A 20,451-nucleotide genomic window follows, 5' to 3' on the forward strand; every position below is an offset into this window, starting at 1 on the left:
CTGATTTAAGGACATGGTTCAAGCAGTGACCTCGAGGAAATTGTCATCTCTGTCCTGTGTCTGGCCCAAATCCAAAGCACAGGCAGCACTGAAGGTGGGTGACAGTGACCACGTGAATTACCTTTGTTTTTAGGTAGAACAGGTGTTTTAGTGGGGTTGGACAGTGACCATGTGAATTACCTTTGTTTTTAGGTGGAACTGGTGGCTCAGCTGGGGTTGGACCAAGCTCCACAGCCCCTCAAAGCTGCTGAGGCTTTGTTGGGAGGGGCTCCCATGCTGACTGTCAGCAGTCTGAAGAGGCTGAGCTTCAGCTGATACCCAATTAGCTGATTATCCCAAAGGGAATTGAAAATGAAGGTTATCTTTCAAGTTGTGATGAGCTTCCAAATAAATATTCAACATGCATTTAATAAGACAGTTTTATGCATTATTTAAGTATCAATTGATGGGTGGGAGAAGAAAGGCTGAGCTGCTGATGCTGAGGTGTGAAAGGCAAGAGCAGGAGTCTGGTGAATGAGGCCTTAAAGGAGATTTGCATCTCTCATTTTCTTGGAATATTTACACAGTAATCATGAAAAGAATTTCAGTGAGAATTCATTTCTGTATTTTGGTTGGTTGGGATTTTTTTTTTTTTGTTTTGTTTTCAAAACACTCACAGCAAGGGCACAAAATTAGAGAAGAGGGGGTGCCAAAGGTGCTGCAGCCTCCACCTCAGGACAAGATCAGCTCTCCTGGGGCCAGGGTGTCACTTGTCCCCGGAGTTCTGTGCCTGGGTCAGAGAGAGGGGCTGGTTCATCTCATGGTTCATGCCTGTGGCTAAATCTGTTCCTCTGAGCTCAGAGTGTTTCATTCTCCTCTTGCTTCTGGGATGGACACTGCTGGGGCAGAGCTTCTCTCTGAGGAGTGAAACTGCTGCTGAAAATGGGGGGTTTTGGTGCTGTAATGGGAAGTCTGGGCTGGTGCCTCATTCAGCCTGCTGGTGGATTGATGCTGCAGGTCCCAGAGCCACAAGGTGCCCTGGTCACACCAAGGAATTGTGTCTGGCTGGGGCCTTCAGGGACCTGCCCTGTGCCAGATGTGTCTGACCCATCTGACAGCAATGCCCTGACCTGGATTGTCCTCCCCTTTTCCTCCTGAAGCCTTGAAGGTTTATTTTAAAAGGGTCTCATCCCAGCCAGAAAGGCAGACCTGGGTGATGTCCTGTGGTTCCAGCGCTGTGGAATGTCACTGTCACATTTTCTGGAAAAATCTCTTTGCCCAAGATGTCTCTCCTGGGAAGCTGAGAAGCCTCAGAGAAAAAGGAAACAATATTATCTGATTTGCCTCTCCTGTGTTTTGCTGCTTTGGAATGTGCTTGGAGATTGTTTATCCAACAGGTGGTTGAGTCATTGGTTTCATGTGAATTGTTTTAACTTAATGGCCAGGTGGGGCCAAGCTGTGTCAGACTCTGGAGAGAGTCACAACATTCATTATTACCTTTTAGCCTTCTGTCTGTATCCTTTCTGTATTCTTTAGTACAGTATTCTTAATAGAAAATAGATCAAAAAATAATAAATTAGCCTTCTGAGAACATGGAGTCAGATCCATCATTCACTCCAACAACAGGGGGCTCAGAAAATGCCACAGTGGAATGTTCCTGCAGCTCTTGTCCTGTGGGACAACCAAGAGGGGAACAAGCCCTGCAGCCCTGGAGGTGGCCCTTGGTTAATTAAATAAATGAACCAGTGACCTCTGAGACTGGGCTGAAAACAAGAAGCAGAGGAGGAAAGTGGCTTTTCTCCCTGCAGTGTTTTTGCCTCTTCAGTGCCTCGTTGTTTGGCTGCCCAGTGGGACTCAGCTCCTCTGTTTTCCCTAACACCCTGTGGTATTCCAAATATTATTTCCAAATATTGTTTTAAGCACCTTTTTTCCATTTTTTTTTTTTTAGAAAAGGTGCTAAAACAAAAGGTACTAAAATAAAAGCAGAAGGTCTGTCCTGATTCGTGGGGCTTTCTTTTCCAGCTCCCCCTTTTAAGTAATTTATTAATCTAGTTGGGATTATTTGTCTTTGCTCTTACAAAATGTTTTTCTCTCTAAAGGAAAAACTGCCAATGTATTATTAAAGGGAGGTCAGATCCCAGTGACCTTTTCCTTGTTGGTTCAGTGTTTGTAGAGAAAACATAAAGAGTGGGTTTTGTTAAAGGGTGCTGTTGAGAAATAAGGACTTGAGTTCAATTTGCCTTTTCCCTTCAATTTTCTGCTTTTCCCTCCCTCTTTCACTCAGGGCATCATGACCTATTTTCTGTATATATGCATTTTCCCAGACTAATTCATCTAGTCCTGAGTATTTGCATTTTCATTACTTTTAAGAAAGATTGCATCTCCATTTTAATTGAAAAAATCACCTGTTTTATTTGAAATATAAATAATTGTCAAGTGTTTTCACTGATGGTTATGGAGATTTGTTTTAAAGCTTTTATTTTGCATCTGATATTTTGATGGTTCCTTTAATTTGGTGCATGCAACCATATTTCTTAATATCTTTAAGTTATCTCAAGCATATCAAAAAGGTAGATTTTTCAAACCAGCTCAGAAGTAGGACTCTGAATAATTGATTTTTACTTTTAGTTGTTAAACTAAAAAATGTTTCTTAATTTCTTTCTGATAGCACTAAGAGGAAGATTACTCAGCAGAACAAATAGGGGACCTTAAATGTTTAGTTTGATTCATTTTCCTTCAGCTGCCTGCTCTGAGACCATTTAAATCCCTCCCTAGAAATTCAACACTGATGATTTTTCTGAAACAAATGTATAGGAAAGAAAAAACCTAAACATTTCAAAATATTTTCAAGATGCTAAGCAGAGACATTTTTTCTTTTCTGTACTATTTCTCCTAAATTCCACATTTCCTCACTTAAAGAAGCTTTGGTCTCTTCTTACCATGTAGAAGTTCCTCTGAGATGGTTCCTGTTCCTAATTCCTGTAGGTTCCCTAAAATAATCTCAGAGGAAAAGGTGCTTCTGGAAGGTGAATCAGCCCTTTTGTCTTTCTCTAATAACCACAGGGATTAAACACTTTTAGGGATTAAACACAACATTATTTAATAAATCATGTCACCTAAATGATGTTATTTCATATATTTAAGGGAAAGGACAAACCTGGGCCTGTAGATGGGCTCTGTTAAGCCCAGCTTATGTTGGGCAGTGTTTTAAGAGGCACATTTAGGGTGTAAATGTTCTGTGCCACAGAGCAGAGGCAAGGAGAAAGAGTGGAGCTGCTAAGGGAAAGGCATTAGCACCAGGAGCAATATGTAGATTAGTCAATATTAACAACCACATTAATTCAGGCAGAGTTGATGAGCCAGCACAGGAGGTTCCTCCTCAGAACCAGCATCGTGCAGGGGCCAGGAGGGGTCACACAGTGAAATATGGTCACTGCTGAGGGCTCCTGGTGCTGCATGTCTGTGTCACTGCCAAAGCTTCCCCAAAGTCCAACTGGGGCAGTCCATCCTCTCTTTCTGTTTCTGCTGGGTACCCCAAAACACTCCATGGTGGCAGCTCAGGAGTGGGTGAACCGATGGGAACTCATGGGTGATTCTCATGGGAAATGAGGTTCAGACAGTCCAAGGTGTGGTGGAATATTGTATTTGCAGGAAATGATGGATCTGACTCCATGTGCTCAAAAGGTTGATTTATTACTTTATTATACTACATTATATTAAAGAATACTACATTAAACTATACTAAAGAATACAGCCAGGATACAGACAGAATGCTAAAAAGATAATAATGAGAACTCCTGACTCTCTGCAGAGCCCTGACACAGCCTGGCCCTGACTGGCCAAAGAGTGAAAACAACTCCCAGCAGAATGCACTGGAACAATCACCTGTGGGTGAACAATCCCCAAACACATTCCACATGGGCACAGCACAGGAGAAGCAAATGAGATCAGAATTGTTTTCCTTTTTCTCTGAGGCTTCTCAACTTCCCAGAAGAAAAATCCTGGGTGAAGGAATTTTTCAGGGAGTGTGAATGCCACCGTGGGAAATATTTAAACACAAGGTGTCGTAGCAAGTTTGCTGCTTTTTTTGGAAGAAGGACTAACAGTGTTTTGATTATCTCTGAGCAAGCTAAGCTGACTCAGTGTAATGTAATTAATGAGGCCACCTTCCATTAGAGGACAGTGGGAAGAGCTACTGGTAATTACTTCAGAGGCATCAGAGAAATATTGCTGAAGCAGGAGCTCTCGGTGCCCAGCTGATGATTCCTCAGCTGCAGGAGCTGAGCTCTGGCTGAGGCAGCACAGGGGGAGCAGATGGAGCTGCTGCCTGCCCTGGCTGTGATCCCTTGAGCTTTTCTGGGATAAGGAGCAGATATTTGCTCACACCACCATCACCCCTCTCCAAGCCCGTGTTTCCTGGGACAGCCTGGGCTCAAGGCGTTGTTGCTGAGTGAGGAGGATGTGCTTGGTGGGCACAGTTTTGATCCCTGCAGTGACATGAATGCATTTCAGAAAGTGCTGGAATGTCATGCAGGTGTTGAATACGGACAGAAGTGCTGGTTCCCCTCCTGGCTGTGTTATCAACCTGCCTCAATTTCAATAACTGGACTCACAAGTGGGGTGGCCTGGGAGACAGACCCTCTGTATTGCTTGTCCAGAGACATGGGCACATCAGGGCTGGAAGCACCTAAAGCCTGTGAGCACAGACTACAAACTTCTGTCCATTAACCTCAACACTGAGCCCACGAACTCATTTCTGCCTCAAACATCTTTTCCACCCTCTGAAGAGGCCACGAGGTGGACAACCCACCATTACCCTTAACAGCCTCTTTCAATGGGCAGCCCTGTCTCCAGCTGGAGCAGTAATTATCCCTGCTGTACCTGCCCTGTGGCTCTCTGCAGCCTGCAGCTTGCACATGTGGAGGTCTGGGCTCAGCTGGAAGGGTCCTGGAGGTCAGGAGGGAGGGGGTCTGGGTGGAGGGGATGGGTGCAGGGAGCCTGAGGGGTGAGGGGCAGCCTGCAGGACCCTGACCATGTTTTGAGCAGCAGCCCGTGGTGCTGGGCTCACTGGTGGCTCACTGAGGGCTCAGTGCTGCTGTCCCAGGGGATTTCAGAGGTGCTGGCAGAGCAGGATGAGATCCTGGGGGGTCACTGGAGCTCTGCAGAGGATGGCAGCTCACTTCTTTTGGGCTGATTCAGCAGTTCCTGATGGCTTGCCTTAATCAAACTAGATGAGAAACTGTGGTGCTCCCGCAGGCTTTGCCTGGCTGCAGGGTTTGCCTTTGTTATCACAAGCCTCAATTCACTCCAAAATCATCCAGCTTCTTGTTTATCTGCTTCCTTGGGCTCCATAATTACAACTGCTGCTGAGACACCACAGCCTGGTTTGGGAGACCACCAGCACAGCCTGGGGGAAACACAAAGGCCCCTCCATGCAGGAATGTTCTTTCAGCAGAGTGACTCTGGGAGTGGAGGAAGAGGTTTGCCTTTCTTGGGGCTGAGCAAACACAGTGAGGCAGAGCCTGCTCCACACTCCTGCAGTGCTGCCTCAGCAGAGGGGCAGCAGCACAGTGGCTCCAGCCAGGAGAGCCCATATTTCACTGGGGAAAAACTGTGGGGGAATATTGTGACAGGGAGCCTGGCAGCTGGAGGTGGCCTCATGAGCAGCTTTGGATTGACCATCTCTGTTTTCAGGGTGTGTTTTTTTGGAGCTTGTCTTTTTTGAGGGCATTGATTTCAATGTGTTTTCGTTGGCTGGTGATTTGACACTGAAGGAATTGGCTCCAAGGAGGAATGGCATTCCCTGGATTTTCACCTCAGCGTGCCCTGACTGGGAGCTCTAGCTGTCAGTGGTACCCAGAGAGAGTTTTGTTGATGAAAACCGTTCCTTGGACCCCTCCCATGCAAGTGCTGAAACAATAATGAGCCATTTGTTTGGAGAATTCTCTCTTCCCCACGGGCAGGTGCCATTTTGAGTGAAACCATCTCAAACAGCACGCACAGCTCGCAGACCTTGCACAGCCTCATGGCACAGGAGAGATTTCAGAGCTCCCTACCAGACTGGGGACTGCCAGACATGCATGAGCTGATGGATAACTGAAATCAGTGAATGCTCACGAGTGGCTGCTCATGAAAGCCTTGGAGGAGCTACAGAGGCTGGGATTTCCTTCATGGGATCACAAAATCATTAAAGGCTGGAAAAACCCTCCAAGATCATGGAGTCCACCCTACCCTGCCAGATTCACCAATAAACTCTGTCCCTAAACACCACATCTACACATTTTTTGAACACTGCCAGGGATGGTGGTTGTGTGGGCAGCCCGTTCCAGTGCTGCCCTTCTCACACCCCTCAGTTTCATCAGGTTGGTGTTTGCACCTGAGGCAATTTCAGTGGGTAGCACTCTTTGGCAAAGCAGAAATTTTCTGACCCTCCAAACAGCATATTGGCTTTTGTTCTCTTGGGTACAGGTTGGAGGGTAACTCAGCTGTAAAAGGTCTGCAGTGAGAGTCAGGCTAAAAGAGCTCAGCCTGCTTGGCTTGCTGAAAAGGAAGTTTGGAGGCAGCGTGGCAGGTAGTGGAAGGTCATTCCCTGCACCAGAATGTGCCATCCACCTTCTCTGAACAACAAGACATAATTCTCTCTCTCAGGGTTTTTTCCTGAAGAAGCACAGAGAGAAGAAGAGAAAACAATTCTTATCTCTCCTTGCTGCTCCTGTCGTTTTGCACAGGTAGAATGTGTTAGGAAGATTGTTTACCTGGAGTGATTTGTCAGTTGGATTCTGCTGAGGATTGTTTTGTTTCCTTGGCCAATCACTCAAAGCTGTGTCCTGGCTGTCTCAGTCAGTCAGGAATTTTCTTTATCAGTAAAATAATCAGTATCAGTAATTTTCTTTTAGTAGTCTTTAGTGTTCTTTGTGATATAGTATAATGTAATATAGTTTAATAAAGCAATTGTTCAGGCTTCTGAATGAATGGAGTCAGATGCCAGTCATTCCTTCCTTGGGAGCACCCTGATTTTACTGTGCCAGAAGAAGATCCAGAGGGTGGATGTTGAAATTAGTTTGGAAGGACAACTGTGGAGCAGCACAGTCCTTACCCAGTGGAACAGCTGAGCAGGACAAGAGGGAAATGGATTCTAGCTGGGATGCTTCACCTCAGACCTGGAGATCCTCCTGGAAGGCATGATCCTGTTCAGCTGTGTGTGAGCTGGATAACATTACACACCAATGGGGAAAACAAACTGAAAAATGTTGTCCTGGATCTTTTCACACGCTGGGCAGCTTTCCCTCGTGTCACTGAGCTCAGCACAGAAACAGATATTTCACCTTTGGAAGGAACTGCTCTGGGCTCTGCACCTTTTTAGTCAGTTTAATGGCAATGCAGGGTGCTGGGTTTACACCTCTTAAATGGGGAGACCTGGTTACCTGTTGCAAGGTTTTTTTATTCTGGAAAAACAAAATAATATCAAGACAACTGGAATGTTTCATTTGACCACAATATTGTGCTTGAGTTTTGGGATTATTTGTCTTCTGTGTGCATCCATTTTTCTTTAAAACAAATGAAAATTTCATTTTGAAAGGAAATACAGAAAGCCTGGTTCTGAGAACTGGCAGAGTGTTGGGTGTCAGGTCTGTGCTGGGTGTCACCTGCTCCTTCCTCCAGCTGGAGCTGGAGCCTGCTGCTGAATCTCTGAGAGGCAGTGATGCTCCCAGGGGATCTGGTGCCATGGTTTGTGTTGCAGACTGTTCCAGGCTCTGGAGAACCTCGAGGAGTGTGGGCAGCCTGCGTGGCCATGCAGGTGCCATCAGTGCACCCAGGACGTGCCTATGGCCCTTCCTTATTGGAATTATTACCAGTATAGCAGATGGGACTTGTCTGGCCCTTGGTGCTGAACCAAATAGTAGAAACTGTGGTGTTTCACCCCAAAAACACTTTTGGCCATGGCTGGGTGGTGTTTCACCCCAGGGACACTTTTGGCCATGGCTGTGTGGTGTTTCACCCCAGGGACATTTTTGGCCATGGCTGGGTGGTGTTTCACCCCACAGACACTTTGCCATGGCGGGTGTGTTTCACCCAGGGACACTTTGGCCTGGCGGTGGTGTTCACCCAAACACTTGGCCTGGCTGGGTGGTGTTTCACCCAGGGACACTTTTGGCCAGCTGGTGGTTTCACCACAGACCTTTTGGCCATGGCTGGGTGGTGTTTCACCCCAGGGACACTTTTGGCCATGGCTGGGTGGTGTTTCACCCCAGGGACACTTTTGGCTGGCTGGGTGCTCCAGCTGGGCATGTGGGGACAAGTCCAGGCCTGCAGGAGCTCTGGTGGTGTTGGGATGGAGCTTCCCCCTGTATCAGGATCTGCTCCTCAGGTTTCCCTCTGGTGGAGAAGCTTTAGGGCCATGGGGAAGGAAAGGAGTGGGTTCTGATGGAGGGTTTGGATCCAGAGCTTTGTTCTGGCCCACAGCCTCTGAACCCAGCCCCAGCTCCAGCAGAACTCCTGACCCCGTGGGTGCTGCTCCTTTTAACCCCGGGGAGAGGGGCAGGGAAGGGGCAGGGAGCCACCAGCCAGGTACAGGAGGGGAGGTCTCAAGGGACAAAGGACACCTGGATGGCCCAATGCCCCCCAGGGGTAGAGGGTATCCCTTGAATCTGCCAATCACTGGAGCCCTTCTGGAATGCCAGGACTGACAGACAGTGCTGGGAGGGGAAAGGAGAGGTGACTGACACACCTGGGGGGGAATTTATCAGGGGAGGGACCTGAGGTTCTGAGGCAGACCCTGAAATCACAACGCAACAGTTCCTGGTGGGAGCCAGCTCTGGGATCAGCTGGCAGGGCAGTCTGCAGCCCATGTGGCAGTGAGGTGAGGCAGCAGGGTGTGACACCAAACATGACACCAAAGGCCACTTTGGTGCAAGGTGTGGTGTTTTCCCCCTAAAAGGCAAGGTGGAACGGGGCAAAAATCACAATCAAATGGCATAAAGTTGTGTTTCCCCCCCTTTCTCTTTGTTCATCAGCTTTATAGCTGTGTGCCTAATTCCTGCTGTAGGCTGCAGAGCTCTGCTCATGCTGGGCAGCTGCTGTGGCTGTGGCAGCAGTTCTGGCTGCAGGTCAGTGTAAAGGGATTTGGGCAGCACAGTTCCATCTGAGGGGCTGTCTTGTTAATTCTGCTTTATTGGATGGCTCCTGGAAGCCGTTTTCCTGAGCTATCACAAGGGTTTGTAATAAATCTTAATGAGGTACCCCTGCTATGATTAATCATTTGTTTCTCTAGCAGGATCGTGGCTTGTGTTCCCCAGGGAGGAGGAAAGGAACCTCAAACCCTGCATCAGGGCAGTGTCAGTGGTTACCTAGCTGTTTACTATCCAGCCTGAAAATGCTGCAGCAGCCACCCCAAATCCCCAGGACGTGTCTGCTGTTTGTAAAAGTCAGTGTTTGCTGCCCAAGGCAAACAACTGCTTTTGAATGAGCTGCTTTGTTTTAAACCAGGCGATTCTTCCCTCTCCCTGCCCCTCATGCTGTAAAGGATCCAGGGGAAGTTTACAACAAAGTCCAGAGGAAAGGTGACAGAGCCAGAGGTGAAGCCCATCTGAGCAAAGGCTGGTATTTTCTTTCAGGAAAAAATTCTTCACTGAAAGAGTGATTGGGCACTGGAATTGTCTGCTCCTGAGGTGCTGGAGTCACCAACCCTGGACGTGTTTAATAAAGAGTGGACATGGCACTCAGTGCCCTGGTTTAGTTGATGAGGAGGTGTTTGGACTTGATGATCTCAAAGGTCTTTTCCAGCCTAGTTAATTCTGTGATTCTGTACTGAATGGCTCTGCCTGAGCACTTGTGGCCATGGGCTGAGACCTGGAGGCCACCGAAAAGGCAGCAGCTGTCCTTTGTGGATCTCAGAATCTCAGCTAAAGCTGGCAGCCAGAGCTGAGCAGTTTCCCAAAGCTGTGTGAGATGCCCAGCCAGTCCTGCACCTTCCCCACCTTCCCCTTCCTCTCCATGTGACACATTTTGGGTCTTTTCTAACACCATTTTTGCTGTCAGCAGTCAGCAGACACATCCCAGTGCAGGAAGATTTCCACCAGAGGAGGCACAGGAAGCACGAGGTAAAAAAACACTTGGAGAAATCTCTGGGAACTGTGAGAAGTCTAAATTCACTCCTTTGGTAATTTGCTTTTCTCTCCACAGAGATGCTAAAATTGATGGGTGTGATGGAGGACAGATCCTGTCAGAATGATGAGGCCTGGCTGGCCAAGACAGGGTAATTCTTAAATCAGTATTGCATTGTCTCTTGATTAAAACATAGACAGGGTTTGTAACTAATAAAGGTCCAAAAGGAGCAGAACTAAACCCTGCTGAGTGCACCTAAGTCTTTAATTGACTGCAGTAGATTCTGAATCCAGTCTTGAAGGCACTCCCAATTTGGAACCCTCCAAAAGGGTGGTAAAAGGGCTGGGCTGGTAAAATCCAGGTTGGATAAATCTCCAAGGACAAAAGATTCCTCTACAGTGATTGCATTGCTTAGCTAAATGGATCCAAGACACAAAATCATCTTAATCCAGGCAATTTTATGTAATCCTATAAGTGGGTTGGACCTGTAGGATGGCAAAGATTCATCTCATTAAACGTGGGGACTCAGCTGTGGCATCTAAGGTGGAGCAGCATTGCCCTCAGCAGTGGAGACAGAGAGAGGTGACAGGGCTGACCTGGTTCCAGTGGTCTCACTGCTTTGGGAGCTGAGAGATGAGAGCTGGGGCTTCTTTTTCTTTCACATGGACACGTCCTATCAAGCCTGGGAACCTGGTCCCACCTCGTGCTGTTGTTTCAAACCTGTCTCATTTTTTGAGGCACACGAGCTGAAGCAGTTGAGAGGAGGAACAGGCAAATATTGCTGCTCCATTTGAATAATTCTCCTTAAACTGCTCCTTGGATGCCAGGGGAGGAGCCCCTTGGTGATGCTGGAGCAGAACTTCATTGACAGGCTCAGGAACCTGGTGCAGATAAATGAGACCACGACAGAAGGAGCAAAGCATGCCAGACCTGAGTCAGAGCCACAGAATTGGTGTGGCAGGGCTGCTGCTGAGGCCAGCAAGCCCCAGGCTGAGCTCGCAGCCTTCCCAATGTCAGTGGTGATGTCGCTGTGGAACACGGAAGAACACAGGTGCACACCTGTCACCAACATGTCTTATGGAAAATCCTTTCCTTAGGATTTTTCCCTCCTGAGAAGCTGAGAGGCCTCAGGAACAAACTGCAAACAATTCTGATCTGCTGCTGTGGGATGCAGCAGGTGGATCTGGGATTGGTCTCATTTATTTGTTTCTAATTAATGGCCAATCCCAGCCCAGCTGTCCAGACTGTCTCAGTCACAGACCTTTATCATTCATTCCTTTTCTATTCTTAGCCAGCCTTCTGATGAAATCCTTTCTTCTATTCTTTTAGTATAGTTTTAATATATTATCTATCATAAAATAATAAATCAAGCTTTCTGATACATGGAGTCAACTTTCTCATCTCTTCCCTCACCCTGGGACCCTTGTGGACAATACCACACACACCGCTGCTCCAAGGTGAGGAACAAAAAAAGGCAGTTTATTTCCTGACTCCAACACTGATGGTTTTCCAAAAGTGACAGTGGGTTGGAGGGTGACAGTGCCACCTCTCCAATGCCACTGGGCAAACCAACAGTCCATCAAGTCTCTCCTCCTCCATAAAGGAATACAAAACAATGTGTTATTTACAGACAGTGTGTGAGAAAGTTCTGCACAAGAATGTCAACATCAGAAGGCTTAGAAAATTTTATAAAATCAGGGTGACATGGCATTATTCCCATCATCTTTTTGCCCCCACACTTTCAGCAGCTGGATCTCTCCCAGTGATCCCATTAAGGCTCTTCAGGGAGCTGCAGAGAAATTATGTTAAGAAGATAATTGCAGGGGAGCTCGGATGAAAAAGGCAGGTCAAGAACAATTTGAAGGGTTGGGGAATGACTTGAGTCAGCTGGAGAGGTGTCACAAGGTCTCTATTCCCTCTGAGATGTTCCCTCACTGCCTTGGATGTGACTTCAGCTGCAGCTTTGTATTTGCTCCTCTGTTTTTCACTAACGCCCTGGCACAGAAACCTCTCCTTGCTGTGTGTGTACAGGTACTGGCAGAGCTGGAGTTAGCTGAGAACAGCCATCACAGGATTTAGAGACAGATGGGAGCTTTTCCAATCTAATTTTTTTTATGATTAGCTCACAACATGTGAGGCAGCCACATATTTCATATTCACACAACAAATTGTGCATCTCGTATGAAATAGCTCGTTTCCTTCTCTGAAATCGAGGATGAATTTCCATCTGGAATACAAAATGTGGTTTCCATATGTACAAACAGATACTTGTGACTCGTATCAAAGCAGAAAAGAGCTTTTGCATGATGATGTGCTGTGGAAGGGAAGGCATGAGAGCTGTCAGGTGATTCACAAACCCTGTGGCAGAGCCTGAGCTCAGGGGTGGGTTTTGAGCACAGCAGGGCCTCTGGTTTTCTGGTTAAGGAAAATTTAAGAATTGTACAGAATTTAAGACCTCCCATGCTGGAGTGGGCTGTAAGTCCAGTCTGCCCAGACCTTAGGAACAAGAGGTCAAACCTGCTTTTCAGTATGGAAAATCTTTGATTTCTCATTTTCCAAAGCTCATTTAGGTGGGTGCTGAGCAGCTGCTTGTGCAGAGGTGGTGATTTTGTCCTGGACAGGGGGCTCAGGTCTTTGTTCTCAGCATTACCCTCCCCCAGAGGCAGGTCCACCCTGCAGCCAGCTGGGATTGGCTCAGTCAGACCCAGGAGAAGGTTCCAGAAGCTTCTCAGAGAAGCCAATTCTGCAGCCCCCACAGAAGCAAGCCCAGCACAGGTACCTCAGTGAGAAAGCATCAGTGCTGAGGCTGGGGAGAGTTCCTGCTGCTCTTGCTTCCAAGCCAGCCAGACAGTCTGGCCCAGCCACAAGACAAAGGTGCCCTGCCACTAATTTAACATCTTAGTTTCTGGTTAGTTTCCATTACACATAGAACATGTCAAGGTTTTCACTTTTTTTTTTCAAACTGATTGGAGCCTCAAAGCCAGTTTCTGAAGGGTGACTGGGTTATTTATTGCACTGAGCAGTTTTTTGAGGAAATGGAAATGGCATCTGGCCTCCAAATGGAGCCCACCTTCCCCCTCCAGCTCTTTAAGAGAACATGACAGTAATTGAGCAATAATGAAATGTTTCAGGAGGAGTGTCGGAAAGTTCAGAGTGCTGTGGGAGAGTTATAAATCTGGGCTGGTTTTGGCTCGAGGAAGAAATCCTGTTATGAACTTATTAGCTGCTGACACTGGGCTTCTCTCACCTTGCCCAAGATGCAAAATTCACCTCAGCACCATCACACTGCTGCTCCCCTGCACCTGCCTCAGGCACAGCTCTGCTCCTGGGATCAGCAGCAAGGACCAAGCACAGGCTCTGCTGCCTCTGGTGGGCTCTGGCCAGGTCTCTGATTGTGGATCCTGCTGGGACAAACCTTCTTCCCACTGAGCTGCTCGTTCCTGCAACAAGAACCCTGGGCAAACCTTCGGAGGTGCAGTTTACAGAATTCACAGAATCCACAGAATCCCAGAATTCCCAGAATGACTGGGTTGGAAGAGACCTTCAAAACCATTGAGTCCAACCCCTCAACTAAACCCTGGCCCCCAGTGCCACATCCAGGCTTTGTTAAACACCCCCAGGGATGGGGACTCCACCACCTCCCTGGGCAGCACATTCCAGAACTTTATCCCCTTTCTGGAAAACACTTTTCCCTGATATCCAACCTGTATTTCCCTTGGTGCAGATGGAGGCTGTGTGCTCTGGTTCTGTCAGTTCCTGCAGACAGAGCCCAGCCCCAGCTGAGCACAGGCACCTTTCAGGGAGCTGGGAGAGTGATGGGGCACCCTGAGTCTCCTTTTCTCCAGGCTGAGCACCCCCAGCCTTGTACATCTCCCTTTTGAATCAATTTGTCTCCAGAAAATATTGAAGCCTTGGATTCTGTGTCCTTCAAACTGGCTTGTGGGTACCTAAATGGAGACTTTTATCCATGTTCAGGGTCCTTTGTTCATTATTTGTGTCATTTCTGATTTGTGATTTTCAGAAAAGATTCCACTGTTCCTCTCCTCCTTCAAATGATTGGTGGGTTTGGAAATAAATCTGGAGTTTCAAACTCCAAGCTGGGACTCTTTTAGCACTGGAAAATGTTTCTGAAATGTTAAATTCTGCTCTTAGATTTCAATAAGTTGCCTCCAGATTTCAGCCTAAATCTGCTGCCTTGTCTTAGGAAATTCTGCAGGCTGTTGCTACAAAGAGTGGTGGAAAATTGGCATTTTCAGGTGGTGGTTGGTTTTTATTTTACCTTCCTCTCTCAGGGTTGGACGAAGGTGTGTGTTTCCAAAGGTGTCTGAGTGGTGGGATTGTGATGGACACCCCACCCTGAGACCATGAGGACAGACTTCACCTGGACAGAGACAGTGACTTTCATCATTTGCACCTGTCTGAGATGATTTCAAGGTCTCATCACCCCTGCAGAGAAATAAGTACATGGAAAGTAGGATTTACATGGAAGGAAAGTAGGATTTACATGGAAGGAAAGTAGGATTTACATGGCCTGCCTAGCTCAGCTGGAGAGCAGAATGCAAACATTGACTAGAGTTACTGAAAAAATTATTTCTGATGTGCTGTAGGAGCAACATCAGCAGAAGGTTGGTGTCTTTGTTAGTTCTTTACATCTCTTGCCATTTCTTGATCCACATGAAGAGCAGCTTGTAGTGGGCATTGATCAGAGCATTTTTAATAATATGTGAAATGGCTGATAAAAACCTAAATACTTGGCTAGTTTGCAATCCATCAAATCCATGGTCCCATCAAGGAAAGAAACCAGGAAAATAATGTGGTGCATCTCTTCCAAGCCTGCATTCAGACAAAATAACTCAGAAACACGTAAGGAATCTAAAAATATTGGTCTGACTGAAATATCTTTTCTTCCTGTGGCATTGAGAATCCTTTGAACTCCTGTTTCTCCAGTCAGTGGTTACAAAATAGAGCTAAGTGTCTTTTGGAGTGAGTTGTGGAGGGACCACACATTTAATTAATCGTGGCTACATATGTCTAAATAAATTTCGGTGAAAAGTGACATTTTTAAGGAGATCTCATGACAAAATTGCTCAGGAGGCAAAGTTAGGGTTTCCCAGTTTCACATTTAATTAACTTAGGCTGACTTTTATAGGGCTTTGTGTTATGCATTTTGGTCTTCAGTAAACAAATAACAGAAAATTAAAGCAGAGCAACTGCCAATGAGCAGTAAATTTAATTGAGGAATAATGAGTTGCCATGGGGTGCTGCAGGGTTCTGCAAAGATAATGTTATTTATCTTGGAAAGGGTCCACTTTCATTTGTCAGGACGTGATATATATATGGAAGTGGAACAAAAGGAAAAAATACAGCATTAGATAGGAAAGGGCTAAGGCCATATTCCTCACCCTGGATTTGGGGCTGGAGTTTGGTGGAGTGAAAAACTGATTTCCTGCACTCCGTGGCAGCTCAGGGCAATTTCCATCTGATGCATCCCTGAGTGAAATTGGTGTCAGGAAAGAAGTGACAGGAATTTGTAAGGTCCAGATGAGCAGGAAGGAAGAGGAGCATCAATGTCACAGGAGGGAAGGAACGTGTGAAACGCTCTCTGTGCTAACAGTGAAACAAAAACCTGCGTCTGAACGCTGCCTCTGCTTTCCACATCCATTTCAAAGGAAATGGAATGTCTGGAAAACACAGCAAGCCCTCGGATAAAGGTAGCAATAAAATGTCTTAATCTTAGGTTAAAAAGTTACATTTGCACCCCTAGCTTTGCTCCTGGTTGTGAAACTCTTGAAATGCAGGGTGATTGAAATGCAGGTACCAAACCCAAGGGTTCTGCCCAGGGGTGAAGAGGGGGTGCTGGGCATCCTCTCTCTCTCCCTCTCCCTCTCCCTCTCCCTCTCCCTCTCCCTCTCCCTCTCCCTCTCCCTCTCCCTCTCCCTCTCCCTCTCCCGCTCCCTCTCCCTCTCCCTCTCCCTCTCCCTCTCCCTCTCCCTCTCTCCTCTCCCTCTCCCTCTCCTCTCCCTCTCCCTCTCCCCCTCTCCCTCTCCCTCTCCCTCTCCCTCTCCCTCTCTCCCTCTCTCCCTCTCCCTCTCCCTCTCTCCCTCTCCCTCTCCCTTTCCCTCTCCCTCTGTCCCTGCACACCTTCCTTTGCCTGCACACGTGTGAACTGTGATGTGTAGCAGCTCCTTTTTCACAACATCTGGTTTCCAAGCCCATCACTTCCCAGCACTATGCAGAAAACCCACCTTATTTACAGCCTTCCCATTTGGAGGGCTCACCAGACCCCAAATTTGGCTGACATTTTCAGGTTCCTGCTTCTCATTTCAACCCATTCTTGCTTTATTTTTAGCTGTTATAAAATGACACATGTTTCCATCTTTTAGGTAATGAGATGCTTTCCACTTAATTCAATCACTAGTTAATTTGATCCTCTATTTAATTTGTTCCAAACGTCTGGAAGCAAAGTTCCATGCCTTAAGTGTATGTATATATTACTTGTATAGCTTCCACCCTTTGCTCTGATCATTCCCCTTCCTCTAAACAAGGCTTCTAATTTAATCTCAGGCTACTGAAACTTGCCATTTAATTAATAAGAAAAGCCCAAATCAAAGCAAGCCAGAAGGAAAAGAAGAGGTTTAAGGAATGAATCCTGGTCATGAAAGATGACTGTGACTTAAAGTTCCATCATGGACTACCTGCTGTTGGCTGATAGCTCTGCTGCAGGCTATCAAATCCAGGACAGTGAATTAATGGGAGCCAAATCTCTCAGGAGAACGTTCAGAATAAATGAGGAGAGCTGCTTGGTGGAACATAAACCTAAAAATATGGTGCAGCAAAGTTTTATTCTGTCACCCCAAGCCTTTGGAACTCGGAAATCAGATGGTGAGGGGACAGCTCTGCGGCGGTCTGTGCTAAATCTGTGTTGTCTTCAGCGCTGTCAGGAGCACCCACCAGCACTCCAGGAAGTTTCACTTCCATCCCCAGGAGAGCCCTGGAGAGCTCTCACCCACCTGCTGTAACCAAGCCCTGCCCTCAGCCCTGGGGCTGACTTCTCTGGCTGTAGAAGCAGTGTCAGAACCTAGGACATCCCTCTGGCTGCCCTGGAGGGCTCCAGCCCCTGCCAGGGGGCTCAGGGACCTTGGCATGAAGCCAAAGACACCTGTGCCTTGGATTTTAACCCATGGGGAAAATTACCAACCTTATATGAAGATTTACAAGCCACGAGAGTTTAAATAGAATGATAGTTAATTTACCACAGGGTGAAAAGTAGAATTTGGGGTTTTTAGAATGGGGGTTCAGAAGCCAAGATGGAGCCAATTTGGGCATGCCCTGTCCTTCTTCTTTCTTCTTCTTAGCCTTGTCCTGGTTTGGAAAGCCAGGTGTCTGCTGAGGAAGGCAGGAGCCTCCCCCGAAATGGAAAATATAAATCCCCTCCCCACCCCTCCAAATTGCTATAACTTTTAAGTTAAGGGGCTCTCAGGCAAAAATATGGGAGCAGGAATAACAGTTCTGTATTAGGAGAGAAAATAAAAAGATAAAATGAACAATGCAGTGACCCAAACCAGCCCTGGCAGAGGCAGAGCACAGCCTGACACCCTGTGGGTCAGGGGGCTGGCAGCAGTGCCACTGGAATTGTGGCTCAGCCCTCCTGCAGTGCCAGGGCTGGTTCTGCTGGAGCAGGGATCCTGGAGCAGGGTGCACTCTGCCTCTGGAGATCCAGGGGAAGAGGCAGCTGCTGCTCCTCTGGGAATCCAGTGGAGAAGCCGTGCTGGTGTTCCAGAATCTCAGATTCTATCCAGGTAGGAATGCTTGGCTCCTCCCTCTGGGCTCCCATCTCCCAGTGGGATGCTGCAGTTCTTATCAGCCATGCAGGGACATTCCATGGCCTGTTATCAGCAGGTGTCCCCTCCTGAGGGAGGAGTGGGTGTGATCACTCAGAGAGAGATAAGGCAAACTGCCCACTTGACACCAGACAGCTGCCACACAGATGGTGACAGAGCACATCTTGCCTTGCAATCTGGAACAGCCTCCATCTTTTGGGTGATGCTGGCACTTTTGGATTGGTTTAGAGCAGAGACAGACTGTCTAACATAGGTGAGAGGGATTGGGAAATTATTGTAAATAAAGCACAGGTAGTTCCTAGTATAAAAAGCCAACAGCAGCCCAAGGGCAGGGACTGAGCCACAACCCGACCTGCTGGACAGATCTCAGCAGGGCAGAGAAGGAATATTGTAGATAACAAAGAATAAACAACCTTGAAAACCAGAGCTGAAGGATCCTGACTCCTCCTTCGATTGCAGGGCTGGGAAAAAGAGACTTTGTAACACCTCGGGGTCATCTCAAGCACAGAAACCCCCAGAAAGCAGCAGCAGAGCCCATGTGGGTGTCACAGCTGGCTGGTGCTGGGTGCTCAGCTGGCAGAGCTGTGTGTCTGCAGGAAGAGAAGCTGGCCTGTCACTGTCACAGTCACATTTTCTGAAAAATCCCCTTGCCCAGGATTCTCCTCCTGGGAAGATGAGAAGCCTCAGAGAAAAAGGAAAACGATATTTTCTCATTTGCTTCTCCTGTGTTTTGCTGCTTTGGAATGTGGTTGGAGATTGTTCATCCAACAGGTGAATTATTTTGACTTAATGGCCAATCACAGCCAGCCGTGTTGGGACTCTGGAAGGAGTCATGAGTTTGCATTAGTAACTTGTTAAGCCTTCTGTAAGTATCCTAATATAATATATATATATGAATGTAAGGTAATGTAATGTAAGTAATAATATAATATAATATAATATAATATAATATAATATAATATAATATAATATAATATAATATAAGATAATATAATATAATATAATATAATATAATATAAGATAATAGAATATAATAGATCAATATAATATAAGATAATATAATATAAATGTGTTCTGAGAACATGGAGTCAGATTCTCAATTCCTCTCCTCTCCTCTCCTTCCTCTCTCTCCTCTCCTCTCCTTCCTCATCTCCTCGTCATCTCCTGCTAGCTCTCCTCGTCCTCTCCTCTCCTCTCCTCTCCTCTCCTCTCCTCTCCTCTCCTCTCCTCTCCTCTCCTCTCCTCTCCTCTCCCAGGATTTTTCACCTGTTTTGTTTCTCTTTTGTTTGTTCTTTGTTTCTCATCTGTTTTCACCTGCATCTAAACCTCCCTCCTCTTCCCACCCTGGTGCAAAGCAAACCTAATAGAAAAAGCAGTGCTAATGATCATGACCCCACTACTATTTTATTTCCAATTGGCAGCTCATGCAAGCAGCCCTATTTTCTGTTCTAATAGGAAACTTTATGGTGTACCAAATTGCCCTGTAACAGCCTGTGCTGAGTTGCCTCCTGAAAGGTAAATGAGTTTGAAATTTTATGATCAGTTACTGTGACTCTTTCTGCCTATTCCATAAAAAAGGAGAGGGGGGGATGCATTAAAGGGACCCCAAAGTTGCAGAATGAAGCTGCTGGCAGCCAGATGGTGCCTCTGGAGGGCTGCAGGTGGGAGCAGGGCTGGTCACAGCTGCCTGCTCTTGCCTGGTGGCTGTGTCCCCTTCTCGTGGTGGCTGTCACCTCCCTGGTGAGCAGGTCTGCTCCACTGAGCACTCACCTGGATGCTGATGGGTGGGAGGGATGGCTTGGCAGGGACAAAGGGCAGGTGTTTTGGCCACAAAAATCCCCTACAATGTTACAAGCTGGGGACAGAGTGGCTGGACAGTGCCCAGGCAGGAAGGGACCTGGGGGTGCTGGTGCTGAACATGAGCCAGCAGTGTGCCCTGGTGGCCAGAAGTCCAATGGCTCCTGGTCTGGATCAGGAATGGTGTGGCCAAGAAGGCCAATGGCTCCTGGCCTGGATCAGGAATGGTGTGGCCAAGAAGGCCAGTGGCTCCTGGCCTGGATCAGGAATGGTGTGGCCAGCAGGAGCAGGGAGGTCACTCTGCCCCTGTTCCTGGCACTGGTGAGGGCACACCTGGAGGGCTGTGCCCAGTTCTGGCCCCTCAGATGGGGGAGGAACATGGCTCCAGAGCTGGGCAGCCCAACTGGTACCTTCTGCTCCACTCCCTCCCCACCTTGCCTGTCCATATTTTCTGAAAAATCCTCTTTGCCCAGAATTTTCTCCTGGGAAGATGAGAAGCCTCAGAGAGGAATGAAAACAGTAATTATCTGATTGCTGCTCCTGTGTTTGGCTGCTTTGGAATGTGGCTTGGACATTGTTTACCAACAGGTGAATGTTTGATTGGTTCCATGTGAATTATTTTTAATTAATGACCAATCACCATCAGTTGTGTCAGACTCTGGGGAGTCAATCATGAGCTTTCATTAATATCTTCTTAAGCCTTCTGATGTATCCTTCCTCTTTCTTTAGT

This window comes from Serinus canaria, chromosome 18 (genome assembly GCF_022539315.1).
Source record: "Serinus canaria isolate serCan28SL12 chromosome 18, serCan2020, whole genome shotgun sequence".
Lineage (NCBI taxonomy): Eukaryota > Metazoa > Chordata > Aves > Passeriformes > Fringillidae > Serinus > Serinus canaria.